The following is a 14,908-nucleotide window of genomic DNA, read 5'->3' as shown; positions in this document are numbered from 1 at the left end:
TATTACATCGTATTTTACGCTTCATAATGCGCCACACATTTTCGAGCCAGGGCCAGGAAAGTAGCCGTACTCTTTTTTTACGAAGGTGCGCTATTGTAACACGTGCTGAATGTGGCTTGGCATTGTCTTGCTGAAATAAGCAGAGGCTTCCATGAAAAAGACGGCGCTTAAATGGCAACATATGTTGTTCCAAAACCTGTATGTACCTTTCAGTATTAATGGTGCCAATGTCGACTATTTCCAAAAAACAATTTGAAATGTGGACTTGTCAGACCACAGAACACTTTTCTACTTTGCATCAGTCCATCTTAGATGATCTCGGGCCCAGAGAAGCCGGCAGCGTTTCTGGATGTTGTTGATAAATGGCTTTTTCTTTGTATAGTAGAGGTTTGACTTGCACTTACAGATGTAACGACAAACTGTATTTAGTGAGAGTGGTTTTCTAAAGTGTTCCTGAGCCCATGTGCTGATATCCTTTAGAGATTGATGTCGGTTTTTGATACAGTGCCGTCTGAGGGATCGAAGGTCACGGTCATTTAATGTTGGTTTCCGGCCATGCCGCTTACGTGGAGTAATTTCTCCACATTCTCTGAACCTTTTGATGATATTATGGACCGTAGGTGTTGAAATCCCTAAATTTCTTGCAATTGCACTTTAAGAAACATTGTTCTTAAACTCTCTGACTATTTGCTCACGCAGTTGTGGACAAAGGGGTGTACCTCGTCCCATCATTTCTTGTGAACGCCTGAGTGTTTTTTGGGAAGCTGTTTTTATATCCAATCATGGCACCCACCTGTTCCCAATTAGCCTGCACACCTGTGGCATGTTCCAAATAAGCGTTTGATTAGCATTCCTTAACTTTATCAGTATTTATTGCCACCTTTCCCAACTTCCTTGTCACGTGTTGCTGGCATCAAATTCTATAGTTAATGATTATTTGCAAAAAAAAAAAAATCGTTTATCAGTTTGAACATCAAATATGTCTTTGTAGCATATTCAACTGAATATGGGTTGAAAATGATTTGCAAATCATTGTATTCCGTTTGTATTTACATGTAACACAATTTCCCAACTCATATGGAAACGGGGTTTGTAATACAGATATTATAATTAATAGTACCTGGGGGACATTGATTATATAACGCACTTACGTTTTATGCCAGGCTTACCTCTTCCAAACTTTATATCGGGTTAAGTTCTGGTTAAATAAAGTCATGGGGTCGTGTCATGTGATCTCTGCAATGAAACCCAGGATGCTGAGGTTAGGAGAACACGGCGGTCGTGAGTAAAAATGAGCAATGATGTCTCATGGCATCACGCCCAAGACTTTGTTGATCCTAAGCTCCTCCCCTTATACAGGAATAACAATGGCCGCTTTGTTGCTACCTCGTAGCATGTTAATGGTGTGTAACCAAGTGAACTACGCCATTAAAACCCCCAGTGGGTTTCAGTCACAGCCCCCCTGGAAGTCCAGCAGCCTTCATCACAAAGCCCTCGACACAGGTGCCACTTACGGCCTGTTGCTATGACGCCAGCGGCTGCTCAAGAAATAGCCGGGGTCCATCTTATAGGATGAATGTTGTTTTCCTGGCCGTCTGGCCGGCCTGCTAGCAGTTAGTGGCTAACCCCCGTTTATATATACTGGATGCCAGTGTGTGCTGGCTGCGTAGCGCTCACCCCGTGCAAAACAGTGTCACTCACCAAGAGGACAGGCTGCGGTCCGCTCGGCTCTGTGTTGTCTCCGCAGAGGAGGGGAAGTGGGCTCCTTCGTCTTCTTGTGTGTTTTTGAGGCCAACTGGACAACCTTCACCGTGTGTCATGAGTCCTGTTAGGGAAAACAATAAATACCTTAGGACACACTCACGACATTCCACTCACCCACACTGCTCTACAGTATTACGTGCACCATCGCTTCATAATGCAAGGCTATACAAACCCCGTTTCCATGAGAGTTGGGAAATTGTGTTAGATGTAAACATAAACGGAATACATTGATTTGCAAATCCTTTTCAACCCATATTCAGTTGAATGCACTACAAAGACAAGATATTTGATGTTCAAACTCATAAACTTTATTTTTTTGCAAATAATAATTAACTTTAGAATTTCACTAATGCACCCCCATATCATCACAGATGCTGGCTTTAGAACTTTGCGTCGATAACAATCTGGATGGTTCGCTTCCCCTTCGGTCCGGATGACACGATGTCGAATATTTCCAAAAACAATTTTGAAATGTGGACTCGTCAGACCACAGAACGCTTTTCCACTTTGCATCAGTCCATCTTAAATGATCTCAGGCCCAGAGAAGCCGGCGGCGTTTCTGGATGTTGTTGAGTAATTTTTGCATAGTAGAGCTTTAAAGGCCTACTGAAACCCACTTTTTTTTCTACCAAGAAAAGTGCACTTGTTATTAGTGAAAATATACTTATTTTAAGGTATTTTGGGGTTCATTGAGGTTAGCTAATTTTACTTGTTTTGGAAAGTATTGACAAGCCAAATTTTCTTGTTCTATTGGCAGATAATTTAGCTTAGTTCAAATAAAATAGCCCTCATTTTTTTTTTTTTTTGAACACTGACTTTTTGCAGTGCAGGATTACATTCGCCATCACTTTATAATGCAATTCTGTATTATGGCAACTTTCCTGAATTGTATATCTTTCTATTCATTTGATTTTGATTTGATTTGGATTTATTGGTCCCCGTCAGGAAAATTCATTTTCACTGCCGAACATTTAAACAATAGACATTACACATCACGAACAAAAATAACAAAAAGACATCATACATGACCAACATATTTACAGGCTTGTCAGAAAGGTGCATAGGGCGGCTATTGCTGCAGGGATAAGACTTTTGAATTTGATAGTTCTGTACCTGCGCCCTGATGGTAGCGGAAGTATGTATTGGTGTAGTGTAGTGGGTGAGTCATATCCTGGACTATCGCATTTGCCAGTCGAATGATGGACCTGTGGTTTAGATCTGAAACATTGGGTGTGGGTAGGTCGAAGATTTTAGCTGCTATGTTTGTAATGCGTGTGAGTTTGTTCCGGTTGGTTACAGAAAGCAGAGTGAAAAAACACATGGAACAGTACAGAAGGATGGGTTGAACAATGCTTTGGTAAAGTAATAAGAGGAGGTGAGGTGCAACATATAGTCCTTTAAGTTTACGGACATACATAATGCAACATGGTGGGTATCATTAATAAATGGGGGGGTGGAAGGATTGCATTGATTTTTTGGTGATTTTGGTGATTTGGTGATGCTGATTCCGGTTTGTCGTTTCGGTTCGGGTTTCCAACGATTGTCGATTCCGATTATTTTAAGAGGCAGGGTGAAAAATTGTCTATGACTTTCAGACGGGGCTTTTTGCAAACAGTATATGCATATCATTTAGAGATGTCCAATAATATCGGCCGAAAAATGCTTTAAAATGTAATATGGGAAATTATCGGTATCGCTTTCCAAAAGTAAAATTTATGACTTTTTAAAACGCCGCTCTACGGAGTGGTACACGGACGTAGGGAGAAGTACAGAGCAGTTGCGTCTCCCAGTCATACTTACCAACCCTCCGGATTTTCTCCGGGAGACTCCCGAATTTCAGTGCCCCTCTCGAAAATCTCCATGGGCAATCATTCTCCCGAATTTCTCCCGATTTCCACCCGGACAACAATATTGGAGGCGTGCCTTAAGGGCACTGCCTTTGGGTGCCGGCCCAATCACATAATATCTACGGCTTTTCACACACACACAAGTGAATGCAAGCATACTTGGTCAACACCCATACAGGTCACACTGAGGGTGGCCGTATAAACAACTTTAACACTGTTACAAATATGCGCCACACTGTGAACCCACATCAAACAAGCAGGACAAACACATTTCAGGAGAACATCCGAACCGTAACACAACATAAACACAACGGAACAAATACCCAGATCCCTTGCAGCACTAACTCTTCCGGGACGCTACAATATACACCCCCCACTACTCCCTACCTCCTCACCTCAACCTTCTCATGCTGTCTGAAGGAGAGAATGTCCCAAATTCCAAGCTGCTGTCTAGAGGTATGTTAAAAAAATAATGCACTTTGTGACTTCAATGATAAATATGGCTGTGCCATGTTGGCATTTTTTTTTCCATAACTTGAGTTGATTTATTTTGGAAAACCTTGTCACATTGTTTAATGCATCCAGCGGGGCATTACAACAAAATTAGGCATAATAATGTGTTAATTCCACGACTGTGTATATCGGGATCGGTTGATATCGGAATCGGTATTTAAGAGTTGGACAATAGTGAAATATCGGCAAAAAAGCCATTATCGGACATCTCTACTTAAAATGTTTAAATGTTACATATGTATTTCTCTTTAAAATGTTTAAAACACAAACTCATTTCATTAAAGCAAATTAATTTTCTGTTTATGGTGTTAAAACTTGAAAATGATCCGTCCAAGGTACACTTAGTCATGATGAAAAATTGTATAAATCATTTTATATTATATTAATTTTAGTTACCTATGAACAAAATGCGATAAATCGTGATTAAATATTTTAATTGTTTGACAGCCTTAATTTCTACCCAAATAAATGTAATATAACATATTTCCTATCACAGTGTTTTGTATTATTTAATACAGAGCAATCATCTACTGTGTGAAAGTCATATTTTTAAACAAGCGTAGATTCGTCAATTAAAAACCTTTATTTAAAAATTTCCTTTTTGGCAAAATAAAAGTTATAAGTAAGTTTTATTTTTTGTAGCAAATCCCAAAATTTAGATCTGTGTTCTTTTAATTGGACAGCGATGATAATATGCACTATCTTTTACCAGCGCTGTCAAAGTTAGTGCGTTAACATATGTGAATAATTACAAACAAGTTTTGCATTAATCTTGTATAAACAATATTCTGACCGCACATTAGCCTTAGATGGCTTGTTAGACTGTCAGTCATTAGGCCAATGCATAAGTCAGTGCAAAGATGAATTTATAATTCACCCTGATAGGACTCTGGATAAAACTGTTCAACAAATAAATGACGTTCATTCAAGTAAAGCATTTACAAAAATGTTTGTGTATGGCATTCTAACAATACAAATGAATTAGTGTCTAAATATTAGGCTCTTTTTAAAGTTAATTTCAAACATGCAAGCAAGTAATTAGGTTACTGTCCCAGCAGGCACAGGACATTGATACAATACATGTCCTTTAAAAATGACCTTGAAACAACGTTTCAAAATATGTTGCTGTCCAACGTTTCTTCCTGGCAACCAACAGCCACACAAGCACGTGACCTTGCAAACAAAGAAGTACAAGAAATTCTGCCAGACGGTTCAAATGTGATTTTAGTTGAGAATGAAATGAATTATAATATTTCATTCACTAACTCATGTTAGCCTAATGGTGTAATAGCCTTGATAAACCTGTTTTGAGTCACTTTTTCTTTTCTTTGTAAAAACGTAAATAATTTAAAATGCTTAATCAATTCAAAAAAGCACACCTTTGATTTTACGTAACGTTGCCTTAAAGGGGATCTGCACTTTTTCGAAATGTTGCCGATAATTCAAAATCCTTTTGTAAGACAAACACACAAGTTTTTTTTTTTTTAAATGCATTCTAACTCGTAAATAAACTAAAAAGTCCACTTACAATGAAGCCAATGGGAGCATGACGTCATTGCGTCCAATCAGACCATAAAATCCAAAACATAACCAATCAAAAAGGGCCAACAACACTCCATTTGACCTGAATATTAACCCAGTATTAGCGACATTGTTATTACAAGTGCTAATGTTAAGGACCTACATTTAGCGGCTGTCATGATCCGCTATTTGGATCATGTCATGTTCTGGTTTGGGTTCGGTTGTCTGTTTTGTTATCACAGCCTGTTTAGTATTTGATGTCCTTAGTTCCTGGTGGCACTTCCTGTTTTGTTTCCGTATCCATAGTAACGCATTTGTGTCCCTTGCTCTTTAAATATTCCCTGTATTTAAGCCTACCTTTGTTTGTCTTTCTGTCTTGCTGTGTAGTTTGCTTCCCATGCAACAGGTGATGTCGCTTTCCCGCATTGTGGTAAAAACACTTTTGTACTCGTTTAGCTTCCATGCAATTTTGTTTGTTTGTTTTCCTAGCTCACATGCTAGCGTCTTTTGTTCTTTCTAGCTCAAATGCTAGTTCAGATGTTTTTTCTTTGTTAGTGCCTTTGTGCAAGTATTTTGGTTCTTAGTTTGTTCATTAGTATAAAAATAAATCAACATTCTTACCTTCACGCTAAACGTCACAGCGACGCGATGATCAGGGAGGTTGACATAATCGGCAGCTAAACTGCTTTATCGCCCAGAAACTCGTAAAAGGTAAATGTAGATTATAAATGACAATTCTCACTTTAATAGTAAAAAGACGTGGACAGAAAGTGTAAACTTGGTCAACTTTCACAGCCAACTTAGACTTAGACTAGAATAGAGGCTTAGACTTACTTTTATTGTCATTCAAATTTGAACCTCACAGTACGGATAAAAACAACATTTCATTGTATTAGCTCGTTGTAGTGCAGTATAAAAGAGCATTAAGGTGCAGATATAATAAATAGATTACTGTACAGATAAATATATTGCACTTTTGTATACACATCCAGGTTTATGGATGTATGGCAAAAAAAAAAAGACCTGAAAAGATGCTTTGTTCCACCCACATTATTTTCTTTGCGAGGATAATGGGTCATTCTTCATCTCAACGGGAATATATCAAAATTCTAACAGTCGGAATCCGAGTGAGAGCAGACATTGTACCGTAAGTGATATTTTATTATGTTTGTTGGCTCTCATGAAGTCTGCAGTGAGTAGTAACCAGTGACCTTGTTGAAGGAAAAAGTGGATGTTGTGATGCGTTTTTTTTTTATTAAAAAGAGCAAAATACGTAAATATTGCATGTTATTATAAATGTGACCGTCAAAACATTACAGGCTCCAGGATTGGAGCCAGCCTCAGACAGGAAGTCTCTGCAGAGAGTGGAGAGAACGGCGGAAAAGATTATCAGGACTCCTATCCGGGAAATCGCAAAAAGCCGCTGCCTGACCAGGGCTCAAAAATCTGTAGAGACTCCTCCCACCCCCACCAAGGACTGTTTTCACTGCTGGACTCTAGAAAGAGGTTCCACAGCCTTCATAGCAGAACCTCCAGGTTCTGTAACAGCTCCATCCCTCAGGCCATAAAACTCTTGAACGCATCATAAGAATCCCCTCAATTCCCCCTCAAAAACAGATTAACTCACTGGAATATAAAGACCATATAACATACATCCATAAACCTGGATGCATATGCAAAAGTGCAACATATTTATCTGTACAGTAATCTATTTATTTATATCTGCACCTGATTATTTCTCTTTTATCCTGCACTACAACGAGCTAATGCAGCAACATTTTGTTCTTATCTGTACTGCATACTACAACCTTGAGACCTCCGAATTCGGGAGATTGGGGGGGGTAGGGTGTTTGAGGTGGGCGGAGTCGGGGTGGGCGGGGCGCATATCTAGAATTCACTGAAATTCAAGTATTTCTTATATATGTATATAAATATAAATAAAATAAATACTTGAATTTCAGTGTTCATTTATTTACAGATATACAAACATAACACTCCGCTACTCATTGTTGTATTTGAAGTGCAATGTTTTGCAGGCAGTAGCACAGCCTTTGAAGGAGCACAGGTATGGAAATTTAATTTGCAGGAAAAGAGTGAGTTTAGGGTTGAATTGTCCATTCTCGTTCTATTCTCTGTCACTATCTTTCTAACCATGCTGAACACCCTCTCTGATGATGCATTGCGGTTTGGCACGCACAAAAGGGCCTACATCAATTGCACCAGAGTCTGGAATCTCCCATCTCTCCCTTGCATACCCCTTCCCCTTCGAGCTGTCCTGGATGAACTGAAATTCTTGTTTCAAATCATTTTAGAACTTGCAAGCCTACTTCTTCTTCTTACTCGTCGCCGCCATGACTGTCTCTTCTTTGTTCTTCTGCTTCGTCCCTATTATCTTTTTTGGACATTACTACTTGCCGTGGGAATTCAGATGTTGTGTGTCAGTGTATTAACGTGCCGGTCGGAATAAACACACGCTGAGAAATAGCTCTGTGCCTGCCTACTTTATGGGTTATAGATAAACCTATGGATAACGGAGACATATATAATAGTCTCCTTCTTGTTGTGTGTGCAGTTGTGCACTGAGCTCCAAAAGCCGTAGATGATATAACGTGACTGGCCCGGCACGCTGTTTATAACGAGGAAAAACGGACGTGACGACAGACTGTCCTCACTTAGGTCCGGCTGGAAATCGGGAGAAAGTCGGGAGAATGGTTGTCCCGTAGTGGTGAAGAAGGAGCTGAGCCGGAAGGCAAAGCTCTCAATTTACCGGTTGATCTACGTTCCCACCCTCACCTATGGTTATGAGCTTGGGGTTATGACCAAAAGGACAAGATCACGGGTACAAGCGGCCGGAATAAGTTTACTCAGTGGGGTGGCGGGGCTCTCCCTTAGAGATAGGGTGAGAAGCTCTGCCATCCGGGGGGAGCTCAAAGTAAAGCCGCTGCTCCTCCACATCTAGAGGAGCCAGATGAGGTGGTTTGGGCATCATCTGCTCAGGATGCCACCCGAACGCCTCCCTAGGGAGGTGTTTAGGGCACGTCCAACCGGCAGGAGGCCACGGGGAAGACCCAGGACACGTTGGGAAGACTATGTCTCCCGGCTGGCCTGGGAATGCCTCGGGATCCCCCGGGAGGAGCTGGACAAAGTGGCTGGGGAGAGGGAAGTCTGGGTTTCTCTGCTTAGGCTGCTGCCCCCGCAACCCGACCTCGGATAAGCAGAAGAAAATGGATGGATGGTTGTCCCAGGAGTCTCCCGGAAAATTCGGGAGGATTGGCAAGTATGCTGTACTGTTAAGTTGAAATTTGAATGACACTAATATATATATATATATATATATATATATATATATATATATATATATATATATATATATATATATATACTTACATCATGTCTATAAAAACCTTGGATGTTTTTTTAGGCGCTTTATAGGCAGATTAGAGCGACTGCCATGGTCTCTATTGTAAGCCGACTTTTGCTCGCATTTATTCACTAAAGTAGTGGTTCTCAACCTTTTTTCAGTGATGTACCCCCTGTGAACATTTTTTTAATTCAAGTACCCCCTAATCAGAGCAAAGCATTTTTGGTTGAAAAAAAAGAGATAAAAAGTAAAATACAGCACTATGTCATCAGTTTCTGATTTATTAAATTGTATAACAGTGCAAAATATTGCTCATTTGTAGTGGTCTTTCTTGAACTATTTGGAAAAAAAGATGTAAAAATAACTAAAAACATGTTGAAAAATAAACAAGTGATTCAATTATAAATAAAGATTTCTACACATAGAATTGATCAACTTAAAGTGCCCTCTTTGGGGATTGTATTAGAGATCCGTCTGGATTCATAAACTTAATTCTAAACATTTCTTCACAAAAAAAGAGATCTTTAACATCAATATTTATGGAACATGTCCACAAAAAATCTAGCTCTCAACACTGAATATTGCATTGTTGCATTTCTTTTCACAGTTTATGAACTTACATTCATATTTTGTTGAAGTATTATTCAATAAATATATTTATAAAGGATTTTTGAATTGTTGCTATTTTTAGAATATTTTAAAAAAATCTCACGTACCCCTTGGCATACCTTCAAGTACCCCCATTTGAGAACCACTGCACTTAAGTGCATGAAATGAAGAAAAACGTGTTTTTGTCTCACAAAGATTGCGTATGATGGGCGGAATTCCCCCACCCCAAAAGAGTGTAGTCCCCGTTTAAAGTGCAACAAAGTAGCTCCAAAATTGCAAGTTGCCTTTCCTCTGCCGTGCTGTCAGACATCCCAGTAAAAAAAGACAAAATAGTTTTCCACATTTTCTCTCCCGCCTCCCTCGGTCTCCCCAAACAACCCCTCGGAGTTCCTTTGCCCCTCGGTCCCCTCGAACACGACTAAAAATTCATTTTGTCTGACCTAAATCAGAGGGTGTCTGCGCCATGGGGCTTATTACACGCTGCACTTTGACTTGTGTTGTGGAGGAGGACGGGGTATTATTATCTCGCAGCTACCCACCCTGCTATAAAAACTAGCGGTGCGACATCTCCACAGCGCAGTGCTCTACTGTTCAGCCCTCCCTTCCTTTTCCTCCCGCGCTCCGTTCAGCACACACAACCTGACTCCCGTGCTCGCCTTCACACACACTGACTCTCAACACACACACACTTACACAGACCCAACAACCTGCGCTCCTCGCCTGCTTTGGATTTCCCTCACCGGCTCTTTTTTTTGTACATTTTTATGAATGGGAGTTTGATTGATTGGCATACAAATCGATTGACAGGGGTCATGCTGAGAGGTCAAGCGAGGACAACCAGAACCTTTCACTAGTGTGGACTTTACACCAACAACTGAGGTAGGTGACGGAACATGAGACTTGTGTATGTGTTTGGATTTGGTTTTCTTTATGGAGCTCGGGATACAGAGGCACGTGCGTCACTTGGTGTGTCTTTTATTCACATGAAGCTTTGCATGGCGCCTCGACGGGGGGCAAACAAGTTTTGGACTTGTATTTCATTTTCTTATCAAGTGTTTTTCCTAATCCCCAAACCCTTTTGAATTATCAAGACACCCTACAGCAGGGGTCACCAAGGCGGTGCCCGCGGGCACCAGGCAGCCCGTAAGGACCAGATGAGTAGCCCGCTGGCCTGTTCTAAACATAGCTCAAATAGCAGCACTTACCAGTGAGCTGCCTCTATTTTTTAAATTTAATTTATTTACTAGCAAGCTGGTCTCGCTTTGCTCGACATTTTTAATTCTAAGAGAGATAAAACTCAAATAGGATTTGAAAATCCAAGAAAATATTCTAAAGACTTGGTCTTCACTTGTTTAAATTATTATATATTTTTTTTTACTTTGCTTCTTATAACTTTCAGAAAGACAATTTTAGAGAAAAAATACAACCTTAAAAATAATTTTAGGATTTTTAAACACACTTTTAAATTCCTTCCTCTTCTTTCCTGACAATTTATTCAAGTAATTTTTTGTATTGTAAAAAATAATGAATACATTTTAATTTAATTCATTTTAGTTTCTGTTTTTTCGACGAAGAATATTTGTCAAATATTTCTTGAAACTTATTATGATTAAAATTCAAAAACATTATTTGTCTTTGTTAGAAATATAGCTTGGTCCAATTTGTTTTATATTCTAACAAAGTGCAGATTTTAACCAATTTAAAACATGTCATCAAAATTCTAAAATTAACCTTAATCAGGAAAAATTACTAATGACGTTCCATAAATTATTTTTCTTTATTTTTTCAAAAAGATTTGAATCAGCTAGTTTTTCTCTTCTTTTTTTCGGTTGAATTTTGAATTTTAAAGAGTCGAAATATGTTTAGAAAAATATTTATCTGTTTCTATATTATTTATTGGGAGAAATCATTAAGATGATCAGTGTTTCCACAAAGATAAATATCATTAATTATTAATAACACAGAGTTAAAGGTAAATTGAGCAAATTGGCTATTTCTGGCAATTTATTTAAGTGTGTATCAAACTGGTAGCCCTTCGCATTAATCAGTACCCAAGAAGTAGCTCTTGGCTTCAAAAAGGTTGGTGACCCCTGCCCTATACGTATGTACAGTATTTCCCTGTAAATATATAAAAACAGACTTGTTCAGCATTTCTGCCCGCAAACAGTATTTTATTCTTTTAAATTGCACCCAACCTAAAGAAAACGCAGAATCGGAGTCCAACACTGTTATTTTAAATAATATAATTAGCATACATTTTTTAATTTAATGATTTTAGTCCTAAAGGTGTTTTTTTATACATGTAATCAGACGGATGAAGACGGGTAGAAATCAGTAAAAATGGTTAAAAAAAATAGAATAATGAAGACATATTTTAATTTGACATACGTTTTAGAAATAGATTTTAAAGAAAATAAAAGAAAAACATAGGATTAGTCCTAGGAGTGTGGGAAAAAATCGATTTGAATACGAATCGCGATTCTCACGTTGTGCGATTCAGAATCCATTCTCATTTTTTTTCTTAAAAATTTAATTTTTTTTTTTATCAATCCAACAAACCAATACACAGCAAAACCATAACAATGCAATCCAATTCAAAAACCGAACCTGACCCAGCAACACTTAGAACTGCAATAAACAGAGTAAGTAGTGAAACAAAAAGGGAATATCAGCAACAACAGTATCAATATTAGTTATAATTTCAGCATTTCAGTGATTGAAAATCCCTCATTGACATTATCCTTAGACATTTATAAAAAAAAAAAAAGAACAATAGTGTCACAGTGGCTTACACTTGCATGGCATCTCATAAGCTTGACAACACACTGTGTCCAATGTTTTCACAAAGATAAAATAAGTCATATTTTTGGTTTGTTTAATAGTTAAAACAAATGTACATTATTGCAATCAGTTAATAAAACATTGTCCTTTACAATTATAAAAGTTTTTTTTTTTTAAATCTACTATTTTGCTAGCATGTCAGCAGACTGGGGTAGATCCTGCTGAAATCCTATGTATTGAATGAATGCAGAATCGTTTTGGAATCAGAAAAATATCGTTTTTGAATCGAGAATCCCCAAGAATTGATATTGAATCGAATCGTGGGACACCCAAAGATTCGCAGCCCTATTTAGTATGAACACAAACCAAAAAAATCCTATGTTTACTTGCATACTCAAACATACTACGTGCAAATTAATCACTAAACAAGGGCGTAGGACAGGGGTGTCAAACTCATTTTAGATGGGGGAGGGAGAAAAATCTACGCCTAAGTGGGTTCAACCAGTAAAATTACAGCACAATAATTTAAAAATAAAGACAACTTCAGACTGTTTTCTTAGTTTGGATTAGATTATATAGTACTTTATTTATTCCTTCAGGAAAATTAAAATTTTCAGCACAATCCCATTCAAGATCAGACAAACATTACAGGGAGACAGAACAGGATCACTGCCCTGTAATGTTTGTCTGATCTTGAATGGGATTGTGCTGAAAAAAATTAATTTTCCTGAAGGAACTCTCCTGAAGGAATAAATAAAGTACTATCTAATCTAATCTAGTGTAAAAATAGTACACGCACATTCTGAAAATCTATAAATCATAATGTTGTTGTTGTTTTTTAAACTTCATTTTGTGGTTAATAGTATTCTATCTTGATATGTTGTGATTTTTTTTCTGAATAAATGACGTGATAATGTTCACCAGTCAACTCATTGGTGTTAATTTTCAATCTATCAAAAAAACATTAAAAAAAGTATAGTAAAATCAAATTAAAGGATGTTATTTATGTAGTTTGATCATTTTTCTTGACTAATGTACTAACCTCATGTGGTTTATTTTGTACATCATCTACAATGATACAAAGAATTGCTATAGTGACATCCAGTGAACACATTAAAAACAGCTGATTCTTTCTTTCAAAAATTTCAAGTTCATTTTTTTACTTAGCTAACTCATCCCTTGGGCCAGATAGAACCTGTTCGTGGGCCTGATCCGGCCCCTGGGCCGTACGTTTGGCACCTCTGGCGTAGGATATTAATTAAGTTAGGTAAAAGTCTGTGTGTGATGAATGACCTGCTTTACATTCAACTTAAACTCACAAAAACTAAACTTTAAACACAACATCGTGCGACTGGTTGCAATTTGTAAAAAATAAAAAATAAAAAAATTAAATGAAATTTAAAAAATAAGTTTTCCTCCAAACTAGGTGGCTCCAGGATAAATTACATTGACGAGCTAAAATAATATTAAATGTCTTTCAGTAAGAGGCAAAAAAGCAGGATGTGTGTGTGACAATGTTGTTGGCCCGGTAATGATTTCCAGCACTGGTCTGACAGGGCATTTTAGTTTAGTCCTTGGTTGGCTGATTTGTGGACTGTAGGCTGGGTACCACTTACGACCTGGTGATGAGGACTATGTGGAGGAGAGGATGGTGCTGAAGGAGCTGACAGGTGTTGACTTAAAGGTCTGAACAGTTGATTATTCTCATAAGACATTTTGAATTGGGGCAAGTGAGACAGTGCCCCACCACATCCCGTAAATGTGACACAGTACCTCAACGCATCCTTATTTTGCTCATACATTGTTGCTACATAAGTCCTGTAGGTGGCGGCAATGCAGAATTTTTTTTTTAAAGACATAAAGACACAAGATTTTTATAAACTCTAGTCCAGTTGTCCCCAAACTTTTTGACCCGGGGGCCACATTGGTTTGCCGCCGGGGGGATAATTAATTTAAAACCTCTTTCCACTCCTGCGCCTATCAAAGGCATGCGGTAAAAGTAAGCATGTGCTAATTACTTTAAAACTTATTCTCACTCCGGCACTTACCAAAGGTATGCAGTACAAATTTGAGTGTGATGTAAGCTTGCACCTTAAATCCTACTGATTAGCTCTTAATCTTCTTCCCTTTATGCAATTTCAAATTACCAGTATTGAAATCAGCCTCCTCCATTTTGAAAATGATGACGGGGGAATTGTCACTCGTTATGTCACGAGTTTGACCAGGCGGTAATACTAAGCATGCGCTAATTATTTTGGGAAGCAAGTTTGACCAGACAGTAATTCAAGGCAGGCGCATACTGTATGCCCTGAGGCAATTCAAGGAAATACGGTATATATATAAAAAAAAAAAAATATATATATATATATACATATACATATATACATACATAAAAAATAATCAAATTAAAAACCACACTCGGAATCTATTTCACGTTTCCCCAACGATTTTGACTTTTTTTCCCTCTCGTGCACTAATTTACTGAAAGAGCGCGCACTTGCCGCGATAAAGC

At 38.2% G+C, this 14,908-nt stretch overlaps 1 protein-coding gene across 3 annotated transcripts in view; it reads left to right on the top strand.

The window, feature by feature from the left end:
- Nucleotides 1-14,908, top strand: part of LOC133536178 (zinc finger and BTB domain-containing protein 7C) — a 66,134-nt gene that overhangs the window by 17,113 nt on the left and 34,113 nt on the right. The window contains exon 2 of one of the 3 annotated variants that reach the window (XM_061876482.1): nt 10,423-10,494. The exons of 1 other annotated variant lie outside the window; for it this stretch is intronic. The gene's annotated coding sequence lies outside the window, so the exon portion shown is untranslated. Of the gene's footprint in view, nt 1-9,833; nt 10,495-14,908 lie in introns of those variants that run through there. One more of the 3 variants, XM_061876481.1, reaches the window with a different exon arrangement.

The sequence above is a fragment of the Nerophis ophidion genome, linkage group LG17, assembly GCF_033978795.1.
Source record: "Nerophis ophidion isolate RoL-2023_Sa linkage group LG17, RoL_Noph_v1.0, whole genome shotgun sequence".
In the NCBI taxonomy this organism is placed as follows: domain Eukaryota; kingdom Metazoa; phylum Chordata; class Actinopteri; order Syngnathiformes; family Syngnathidae; genus Nerophis; species Nerophis ophidion.
This window is presented reverse-complemented; position numbering and strand designations above follow the sequence as displayed.